This window comes from Orycteropus afer, unplaced genomic scaffold (genome assembly GCF_000298275.1).
Source record: "Orycteropus afer afer isolate SDZICR_OR568_19922 unplaced genomic scaffold, OryAfe1.0 scaffold00104, whole genome shotgun sequence".
Lineage (NCBI taxonomy): Eukaryota > Metazoa > Chordata > Mammalia > Tubulidentata > Orycteropodidae > Orycteropus > Orycteropus afer.
Window position 1 is genome coordinate 7165411 of NW_006921691.1, and position 11962 is coordinate 7177372.

Genomic DNA, 11962 nt, shown 5'->3' on the forward strand with positions numbered 1-11962 from the left:
AAACCCACCAGCCACTCCTCGGAAGGAAGGTTGGGCAATCCTACTTCCGTAGTGATACTGCCTCGGAAACCCAAGGAGGGGTCGCTATGAGTCAGGGCCAACTCTACGGCACATAATAACAACAACAACAACATACATATACATATACATATACATATATGCACACACATAGAGAAAGAGATAGACCATATGTGTATATGGAAGGGTTATACTCAGTTTATGGAGGAAAATATTTACATATATAGTTGCATATGTATATTTGTTTCAGTTACCTCTCATGCTGCTCTAACAGACATATACCACACATGGGTGACTTTAGCAAACAGGAGTTTATTCTCTTACATTTTTGGAGGCTAGAAGTCTGAGTTCAAAGTGCCAGGCTCTAGGGGCTGGGTGAAAGCCGCTTGACCTTGGGCTTCAACTCTGACTCTTGCTCCCAGCCCACTGAAGCTGCAGGCTTTCTTCACCCAGGCAGCTGCTGGCTGCTGAGGCTGACAAATCCAAGGTTTACAAATAAAAAGGCACAGTCCTGATATTGCCAAACCACACAGCAAGTCCATTAAGAATCCCTAGATTGGAAGACAACATGGCAGACTGCTGAATAATGACTTGGCTACAGGCAGGACTCAAGTGCACCAAAAGCTACAGACCATTCCTAAAGCTTCTCCTTATATATGCTGGAAGCAGACCACATCTCTAAGGTCGCTACTCACCTGCTCACAGTAGATTCCACCATGGAGCTGATTACCAATCTTATCATGGGAAATACTAACTGCCCAGCCATTCAAAACCAGGCCCAGCCAAGTTGACACATAACCTTAACTACCACAATATTTGATATATTTGTAGAGAATCTAATGTCTGTAAATATAGTGTGTCTTGCATGCACATGCATGCATGTATGTGTGTGTGTATGTGTTTTCCCTCAAATGTATTTTTTTCCAAAAATGAATTACTCCCCTGCCTGAAACCTTTCCCTGACTCTCTATCACATACCAAGTTAAGTCCAAGCAGTTTAATATGGATACCAAGATGTTCATGGGCCAGCTACTGATTGTTTCCATCTCCAGTCTCCTCTTCAACCACTCTGGCCACATTTCAGAGGAGGGGACAGTGTGGTGAGCAACAGAAAGAGTTCTAAGTGCATCCCTCAAAAAAGGGCTCATCCAGCAATTTTTTTTCAAGATCCATATGTTGACTTGAGTATTATTACTGTTATAATAAAAGGACATTAGGGGAAGTGATGTGAAAGAAGACCTTGAACATGGAGAGAGGAAGTGAAAGGGTAATTCCTATTTTATGTGCTCCCTCCTCACTAACCACAGCAGAGCCCACCTCTAGCCAGACTGACTCCCCAGATATCAGAACTTGGCCTTGACACTACTGTAATTACACAAAGAGCTTTGTAAACTGTGTATATTACCTTTAACAACCCAAGTGTTTCACATCCCTGTGCTTTTCCATATTTTCATTCTCTTTGGAATGCCCTTACCTGCCATGGTCTGGTAGGCAAAAGCTAGTCACTTTTCAAAACGCAGCTAATGAAATGTTTTTTTCCATGTGGAGGCCACAGTGAAATGTCCTCACCCAATAATTTAGGAATAAGATTGCATCAGAATAAAACAGCAAACCATGTATACTATGGATGTGATTAGTCTTCTGGAGGGGAAAATAAGAGATTGTATATAAATACGTGACTGAAGAATTTGGAAACTCTCCAAGAAGGAGAAGGAGAAGGGGGGTGGTAATCTTAGGGAGAGAATATGGAAATAATTGCAATTTAACAAATAGAAACACAATTGATTGCATTTGTCTTGTTATAGGAAGACTATGTGAAGAGAAGCACAGGTGGGGGGGTGGAAGGGTAGGGAGTATTGGGGATGAATAGTGGGAGATGCACAGAGACACACAGGTTGGCAAGCAAACATTAATTTTCACAGCTGTATATTAGTCTGCCTTGTGAATCAGTTACAACTTACCTCCTATTGCTGCAAATTAAGATGGTTTCCAACAGCTAGCCTTTACAAACTTTGCTCAAGGGGGTATTCTTGAAAGCTTTCCTTGTGCTCAAGAGTCCATATTTTCTAGGGTACATGCCTAGGAGTAGAACTGATGAATCATGGGGTGTGAGCTTATTCATCTTTACTGGAGTCTGCTTCTATGACCATTGTGATGTTTTAGTCACAGTGGAAGGTGGATGTCTGTGTGCATGGAACAAGCATGGGGGGTGAGTGGACAGAGTGGGAAGCCAGACTGCAGTTTCAAAATCTATCCAGAAGTACAATGCTGTCAGTGATAGGATAACATCCATATGCCTACAAGGAAGACTAGTTAATACTACTATTACTCAAATTTATGCACCAACCATCATAGCTAAAGATGAGGAAATTGAAGATTTTTATCAACTTCTGCAGTCTGAAATTGATCAAACATGCAATCAAAATGTGTTAATTATCACTGGTGAGTGGAATGCAAAAGTTCAAGACAAAGAAGAATCACTGGTGGTTGGAAAATATGGCCCTGGTTGTTGGACACCAAGAAAAAGACCACCAAAAAAAAGGACATGATTGCAAGGCATATGTTCTAACAGCAGCTAAGAGAAGTCAAGGTTGAATGCTTGCTTGGCTCTAGCTTTGTGTTCCTGTGGCAGAACATTACCCCAGCAAAACTTTTGCTAACCTGTTTCCCTAGGATAATGTTTTGCCCTAAGAATAGTATACCTTAGAAACCATTCTTTAGAATCATGTACCTTAACAATCATATTATGTTTTAGAATGATGTATTTCAGTGATTATTTGCTTTTTCTGTAAGAGATATTAACCTAATTAATTATCCAATACATTTGGGCATGGGAAAATGCCTTTGGGTACTGGAAAGAGTAAAACTTCTAATTACTAACTGATTGTTATAAGGAAATATTTGATTTTATTGTAGAAGAATTTTTGATTGAATACTTGATTGGTTTAAGGAAATATCAGGAATAATGATGAAATTATGTGCTTATGTATAAATAAAGCAGGACAGATGCATCAGGGGTCACTCTCGTAAAATATAAAGGGCATCCGCCTGTCCCCATTCCTTTTAAAAAACTTTTAATCCTTTTGTGTTGCTTTGTTTCGTAACCTGTGTGGTTTTGCCGGATGCGGCAATTGGTGTCTGAACAGAGACTTGGAGTGAAGCGGGAGCACCCGAGAGGACACCCCACTGAGTGAAATTGGAGTTCTGTAACAAGAAGAAGGGTAAGTGTGGGTAAATTTAATAAGTTTCTTTTTTAAGCCAGGCTAATATGGGGAATTCTGAATCTCATGAAAAGGATCATTATATTTCTGTTCTTAAAGCATTAGTTCAGGCTAGAGGTTTTTCAGTGTTTAAAAAGGAGTTAGAGGATTTTTTACAATGTGTAGATCATTGTTGCCCTTGGTTTCCTCAGGAAGGAATGATTGATTTAACAGTGTGGGAGACCATCAGTCAATGAATGAGCGTTTAGAAGAAAATGGGCCAGAGGATTTTCCAGTGTGTGTTTTTTCTATTTGGAGCATTTTAAAGCGGTGCTTAGAATTGGATAAGGGGATAAGTATGAGCATAGATCCTAAAGTAGAAAAGGAGAAAAGTATTGATATAGGTCCTAAATTGAAAGGGTTAAAATTAAAAAAAAGGAAATAGTCAAGCAAAAATTGGAAACTGAACCCTCAGAAGTAAAGGAAGAGAAATTATATCCTTCCATACCATTTTTAAATCAGGCTATTTCAGCTGTAACCATGCCCACTAGCGCTTGCTCTCCTCCACCTTTTAACCCTTTCCTTCCCTCAGGGAAGCAAGTTAACTGGTTAACATCCTTTTTACCTCCTTTATTACCTATACAAACTATGGTGCAAAAGGTGAGGGGCATGGATGAGGATATTCCATTAGAATTGAAACATGTTTTTCCTGTAATAGAGTATACAGATCCACAGACAACAAATGTGAGGACATAATGCACTTTCTTTTAAAACTCTCAAAGATTTGAAACAAGCTGCTGTCACCTATGGGCCAACAGCACCATTTGTAAAAACTTTAATAGAAACTATCACTCAAGAAGTTTTATGTCCTTATGATTGGTATTGGAGCTCTGGTAGCATAGTGTCTAAGGCACTTGACTGCTAACCAGAAGGCTGGCGGTTCAAACCCATGAGCCACTCCTTGGAAGGAAGATGGGGCCATCTACTTCCGCAGTGATACTGCCTCGGAAACCCAAGGAGGGGTCTCTATGAGTCGAGTCTGACTTGACAGCACATAACAACAACAACAACAACAACATGATTGGTATATGCTGGCTAAAACTGCATTAGAGGGAGGAGATTATTTGATATGGAAAATGTATTTTCATGATTTTTGTGCAGAGCAAAGCATGAGAAATCAGCAACACAATGTTCCCATTAGTTTTGAAATGCTTTCTTAGTACCGGACAGATTTTAGAGGTCTGAACTCAATTAACTTATCCCTTACAAGCATATCAGCAGATATTGGCCACAGCCTCTCAGGCATGGTCTAAGTTACCAGCAAAAGGAGCTGATAATTCTAGCTTTACAAAAATTATGCAAGGGCCTACAGAACCCTTTGAACAATTTGTGGATAGGATAAGTGTAGCAGTCTCTCAGAGTGTTAGTGATAGCACAGCTGCTAATATTCTAATTAAGCAATTTGCATATGATAATGCCAACAAAGATTGTACACAGGCTATGGCTGGACCAAAACAATGACTATAACTGATATGATCCGAAAGTGCCAGGATGTAGGCACCCAAACTCATTCAGCAAGTATATTAGCTGCTGCTTTAACTAATTTACAACTATCTGGGGTATGTTTTACTTGTGGCAAATTAGGACATTTTGCTAAACAATGTCCAAAGAAATTGTAAAAGGGAAACCCTCTTAATAACTCAGCTGGGGTTTCTTGAACTCCAGATATATGTCCAAAATGCAAAAAAGGAAAACATTGGTCTTCAGAATGCAGATCAAAAACTGATATTTATGGCAAACCTCTTTCAAAAAACTTTTCAAGGGGCTTACCCCAGCCCTGACAAACAATAGGGGCAGCTCTCTCCCTCACTCCACCAGTGATCATACCCAAGCAAAGTGACCCTCCATTACGTCCCTTTGCCACACAACCCAGGGAAGGGCAGGATTGGACCTCTGTGCCACCACTCAAATCATACTAACTCCAGAAATGGGTACCCAAGTATTTGGAACAGGAATTTTTGGACCACTCCCTAAAGGGACAGTGGGAATTATCATGGTTTGTAGTGAGAATACACTGAAAGGACTTATGATAGTACTAGGAGTTATCGATGAAGATGATGAGGGAGAAATTAAAGTAATAATGTGGGTGCAAAAATTGTTAGCTTTTCTGAAGGGGCTGAAATAGCTCAATTTATTTTATTACCAACTGTTAGAATTGGAGTGTATTTAATTAAACAAAGAGGTGAAAATGGATTTAGAAGTACAGATGTTGATTGCACTCAGGTTAACTGGATTCAACAAGTTACTAAAGATAGACCTCAGCTAAGCATTTATATAAATGGCAAATATTTATGGGACTCCTTGACACAGGAGCTGATGTTTCAGTAATTGTAAAACGTCATTGGCCCCAACAATGGCCACTAGAAGTGGCAGATACTCAACTAAGGGGTCGAGGGGAAGTTTCTACCCCTGCAAGAAGCAGTGCAATGCTGCAGTGGGAAGACAGTGAAGGAAAATCAGGCATTTTTCAACCATATGTTTTAGAAAAAAAAAAAAATGCCTGTCAATTTATGGGGATGGGCTATATTAAGTAACATGGGAGTATTATTATTTAGTCCAACTGCCAAAGTTACTGACATGATGGTTTCACAAGGATTTAACCCATGTAAAGGCCTTGTTGTTGTTAGTGCCGTCAAGTCAGACCCGACTCATAGCGACCCCTTTTTGGCTTTCCGAGGCAGTATCACTATGGAAGTAGATTGCCCAACCTTCCTTCCGAGGAGTGGCTGGTGGGTTTGAACCACCAGCCTTCTGGTTAGCAGTCAAGTGCCTTAGGTGCTATGATACAAGAGCTCCTTAATATATAAAGGCCTTAGGGATACTTAACCATGGAGAGGTCCATCCAATTTCACCAATAAGAAATGAGGGGTGAAAAGGATTAGGCTATCACCCTTTATAGTAGGGACTACTGCAATGACTCCCCCACCCATGTCTGAACCTATTACTTGGCTTTCAGTTGAGTCTATGTGGGTGGAGCAATGGCCCCTATCCAAGGAGAAACTTGCAGCATTACATGAACTTGTTCAGCACCAATTGGATGCTGGACACATTGAACATTCTAAATATCCATGGAATAGTCCAGTATTTGTTATAAAGAAAAAATATGGTAAATGGGGAATGTTACAAGATTTGTGAGCTATTAATCTTAGCATGCAAACTATGGCGCCTTTACAACCTGGCCTTCCTTCTCCGACAATGATACATCTTGATTGGCATTTAATGATTTTAGATTTAAAAGACTGCTTTTTTACTATTTCATTGCAACCACAAGATAAAATTAGATTTGCTTTCTCTATTCCAGAGATTAATGTTCAAGCCCTTGAAAAGTGATATTATTGGAAGGTTTTACCTCAGGGCATGAAAAATAATCCTACTATGTGCCAGAACTTTGTAGCACATGCAATAGAGCAGATGTGATCTGTCTGGTCACAAGCCATTATTATCCATTATATGGATGATATTCTTTGCAGTCACCCTGATAAAGACATATTACATAAAGTTTTCTTACATTTAAGCAAGCAGCTTTCTAGTCCTGGTTTAAAAATAGCTCCTGAAAAGGTTCAGAAAACTGCTTCATTTTCATACTTAGGACATATCGTAGACAAAAGAACTGTACAACCACAGAAAATTACTCTTCAATTAGACTCTTCAGCCACTTTAAATGATTTTCAAAAGGTGTTAATAAATTGGATATGGCCTTCTCTAGGCATCATTACCCAACGACTTAGTTCTCTTTTTGATACCTTAAAGGGAGATCCATATTTAACCTCACCCAGACATTTAACTGAGGAAGCAAAGCAAGCATTGGCTCTAGAAGAGCAGTGGATGCTAGAGGCTCGATTAACCCAAATTGACACTACAGCCCCAGTACAAGGAATTATTTTAGTCACACCTGAGAGCCCTACTGGAGCACTATATCAAACCCAGGGTGTTATAGAATGGAGTCATCTTCCTTATCAGTTTTCTAATTCCATCACCACATACCCTACAATGGTAGCTATGTGTATTCAGAAATTATTACATAGACATAAGCAATTAACAGGAATAGATTTAACTATAATACACAAACCATATACTAGACAACAATTACAAAACATTATTTGCAATGATGTAGAGTGGCAAATTGTTACTGATACATTTATGAGTCAATTAGACAATCATAGACCATCTCAGAAGCTACTACAAGTAGTGGAATCACAGAAGTGGGTTTTTCCTCAAAAATGTCTTAATCATCCTATTCCTCATGCTTTAACAGTTTTTACTGATGGCACTAGTAAAGGAAAGGCAGGATATCACTCTGCTATTAAAGGACACTCATTATACTTCAGCACAAAAGGCAGAGGCTTACACTGTTTTACTTGTTTTTCAAGATTTTTCAGATCAACCACTCAGTATTGTGAGTGACAGCCAGTATGTGGCTCACTTACTTACTTGTATTGAAACTGGCAAAATTAAACGTATATCTAATGAGGCATTATTAACTCTCTTTTTTACTTTATAAAAGGCAGTGCGGGAATGCTTTCATCCATTTTACATCACACACATTAGAGCCCATACCCCCTTGGAGGGCCCTCTCACTCAAGGAAATAAATGAATGGGTGAACAACTCTGTCTTCCCATACAGCAAGCTATCCAATCACCTGCTTCTTTTCATCAAAATAGTGCTAGTTTACATAAACAATGCCAACTGACTAGAGAACAGGCTAGGCAAATAATAAAACACTGTTCTGCTTGAAATTTGCATCTCCCTGTGCCACATTATGGCTTAAATCCTTGTGGGCTTTGACCCAACGATGTTTGGCAAATTGATGCCACCCATGTACCCTCTTTTGGAAAACAATCTTTTGCACATGTTACAGTAGACACATATTCTGGGTTCACAGTGGCTTCTGCCTTAACAGGTGAAGTGGTAAAACATGTTATCCATCATTTATTACATTGTTTTGCTTTTTGTGGACCTCCTAAACAGTTAAAAACAGACAATGATCCATCTTACACAAGTAAGTCTTTTTTACATTTTTGTTCCTTTTATTCTATCAACCTTTGTACTGGCATTCCTTATAATCCTCAAGGCCAAAGCACAGTAGAAAGAAAATATCAAACTATAAAACTTTATTTAGAAAAACAAAAAGCGGAAGTAACAGGGGAATATTGGAGCAGCCCTATGAAAAGATTAAATAATGTTTTGTATACTTTAAATTTTTTGAACTGTGACACTTATGGGCAGTCTGCTGCTGACAGATATTCTTTAAAGGTAAAACAAGACACCATCTTGGTCAAAGTTCGGTGGAAGGATGTATTGACAGGACAATGGAAGGGACCAGATCCACTGTTAACATGGGGAAGAGGGTATGCTTATGTCTTTCCAGAAAACAATGACAAGCCCAAATAGGTACTGGAGAGATTCATCCAACATGATGGATCACATCCAGCGTGGACTTCAGTGGCTGTCACTACAGGATTATCAAAGGAGGAGATGACTACTGAGTCATTAGACCAAAGAAGCAATGCTGCCAACTCGGGGGCAGATTAAAGCCTTATTTCATAAGGCTACAAGTATGGCTCAAGGTTTAAACCAGCCTCAGACCCTGGAAATCATATTTTTAGCTATGGTGGCCCTGTTGTCAATTCAAATTACTCCCATAGCTAATGAAATTCATTGGGTATATTTGTTTCATCCACCTTGGGTACGACCTGCTACATATTATGATCCTGATATTCCTGTTTTTACTAATGACACCCAGTGGCTGAGAGAAAGGTGTGGAGAATCCATAGGAAAATTAATAAAAGGAGAAAGCTTAGTGAATTATACAGGTCTTGCTACAAAAATACCACTTTGTTTTACCCAAAATAATTATAGTCACTTACTGTACCTAAAGTTAATACAAAAAATGCACTGGGTGTCTGGAAATGATAGTTTTTATATACTCAGAAACTTGCTAGTGTTATATCACCTTTGGATTGGTACACACCACTACAAGGAGTAGAATATTCTAACAAATGTGCTTATTGGGAAATATAAAAATTTTCTACAAATGGCAATGATGTGGACATTAATCCAAACAATCAACCTAAGGTTAAACCCTATGTGTCACACTGTCCTAATATTTCCAAGATTTGGGTTTAGAACTCATCTACCATTTTCCAGAAAGGTAAATTTATCATTAACCACTAACCCCAAGTCACATTGGGATCCACAGTACCATCTAGACTGGGGTGACTATGCTAGTCTTAACTATATTCCAGATTTGACTCAAATGCCAGATGCATTTCCTGGAGGATTTCCTGAAAATATGTTACAGGTTCCAGAAGGACCTATGCAATCAGGACTTTGGAGACTATTTGCAGCAGTGGGTTCAGTGAATCATTCTGCTTATATTGGAAGTGATACCACTGGACAAGAAATGCATGGAGATCACACAAACATTCAAGCATGTGTTTGACCCCCAAATACCTTATGCTAGCACATAGATATAATAATTGTACTACAAATACTAACATGCATTATTTAAATATTTTTGAAACTAATGATACTTAGGATACTATCATTGGAATGTGACTTGTAATAACTGTTTGTTAACTCAGTGTTTAACTTCAGCTGATCAGTATGTATGTATTGATGGTAACTCAACCACACTATAAAACCTTACCCGTAAACATCTCAGGTAGATGGTTTCATTCAGCTGAACATTCACTGTACTTAGTACATCAAGGGCTTAGTAGATCTAAGTGCTTTATTGGCCTTTTGATTGCAGGCATAAATACTCTTACTGCAATGATAACTACTATACTGTGGCTGCTGTTGCATTACAATTCTCTATTCAGACAGCCCAATCTGCAAATGAGATTGCCCAAAATACCGTAAAGGCATTAGTGGATCAAGAAAATATTGATCAGGATTTTATTTTATTTTTTAAAATTTTCAAAACCTTTTTATTTTAGAATAATTTTATTTTTAAATGCATTTTATTGAAATATAATTTATGTACAGTGAAATACACAAAGCTAAAGTGACATGGGTTGATTTTTTTTTCAGTATTCCCTCCCCTCCCCTCTCACCCCTAGCAACTAACAAAGAAAGTTTCCATCCATATATAAACCTTTCCTTGACCCTCCACAACAATGAACTAATACTATGTTTGTCCTTCCGTGATTGACTTATTTCACTCAGCATAATGTTCTCCAAGTTCATCCATATTATGTGGTGTTTTGCATACTCTACATTACTCTTTAGTGCTGCATAGCGTTCCAGTATGTGTATGTACCATAGTTTGGTCATCCACTCTTCTGCTTATGGGCACATAGGTTGTTTCCATCTTTTTGCTATTGTAAATAGTGTTGTGATGAACATGAGTGTGCATGTATCTGTTCCTATCCTGGCTCTCACTTCTCTAGGATATATACCTAGTAATAGGATAGCTGGGTCAAATGGTATCTCCAATTCCAACTTTCTAAGGAATCACCATATTGCTTTCCACAGTGGTTATGTCACTTCACAGTCACACAAACAGTATATGAGAGTCCCAATCTCTGCACATCCCCACCAGCATTTGTTATTTTCTGTCTCATTGAACCTTGCTATCAGTGCTGGGGTGAGACGGTATATCTCATTGTTGTTTTGATTTACATCTTTCTGATGGCCAATGATTGTGACATCTTTTCATGCATTAGCTGACCACCTGAATATCCTCCTTGGTGAAGTGTCTATTCATGTCTTCTGCCCATTTTTCAATTGGATTGTTAATTCCTTTGTTGTTGAGGCATTGGAGTTTTCAATCAATCTTAGAGATAAGTCCCTTGCCAGATATGTAATTATCAGCAAATATGAATTTGTTGCTGTCATTTTTGTCATGTGCTGTTTTGTGGTGTTAATTTCTTTGTTCCATATAATTTTCTATGCTGAGCTCATTTTGTTTATGAATCATGTTATCATTTGCTTCATTGCTATTGTTTTAGTATTTGCTGAATATTTATGCTGGCCCTCTTTTTTATTTTGATGTGAAGGTTTATCACTTTTCTTTGAGGTTACCCTATGATTTATAGTTTTCTTCCCAAGTTTAGAACAGTCCATTCTATCTTGTAGTCATCTTGACTTCCCTACCATTTAGAGGTTCTGTAATGACACAGATTTTTTTTCCCTCTTTTTGGTTTTTAGTTTTTCTCATTTGTCAGTTGGTGTATCTGGTTCCCTGTTTACAATCTTGTAGGCTTATTTACTTTGGATACTTCCATACCTGGGCTGGTTTCTGGGTTATATCATCATGTGTGTTAATGGTCAATTGTTATTGGCTGTTGTTGCTTCTCTGTCCAAAGGGCTCCCTTTAGCATCTCTTGTAAGGTTGGTCTGGTTTTAACAAATTCCCTTAGTTTCTGCTCTTATCTGGAAATGTCCTCATTTCACCATCATATTTGAGGGACAGTTTTGCTGGGTATATATTTCTTGGTTGGAAATTTTTCTCTTTCAGTGTTTTATATATACCATCCCACTGTTTTCTCCCCTGAATGGTTTCTGTTGAGAAATCCAAACTTAGTCTAATTTGTTGCCCCTTGTAGGTAACTTTTCATTTTTCCCATGCTGTTCTCATGATTCTTTCTTTGTCTTTGGTTTTGGTGAGTTTGATGATGATATGTCTTGGTGTTTTTCTTTTGGGGTCTATCCTGTTTGGGGTTCGTTGGACTTCCTG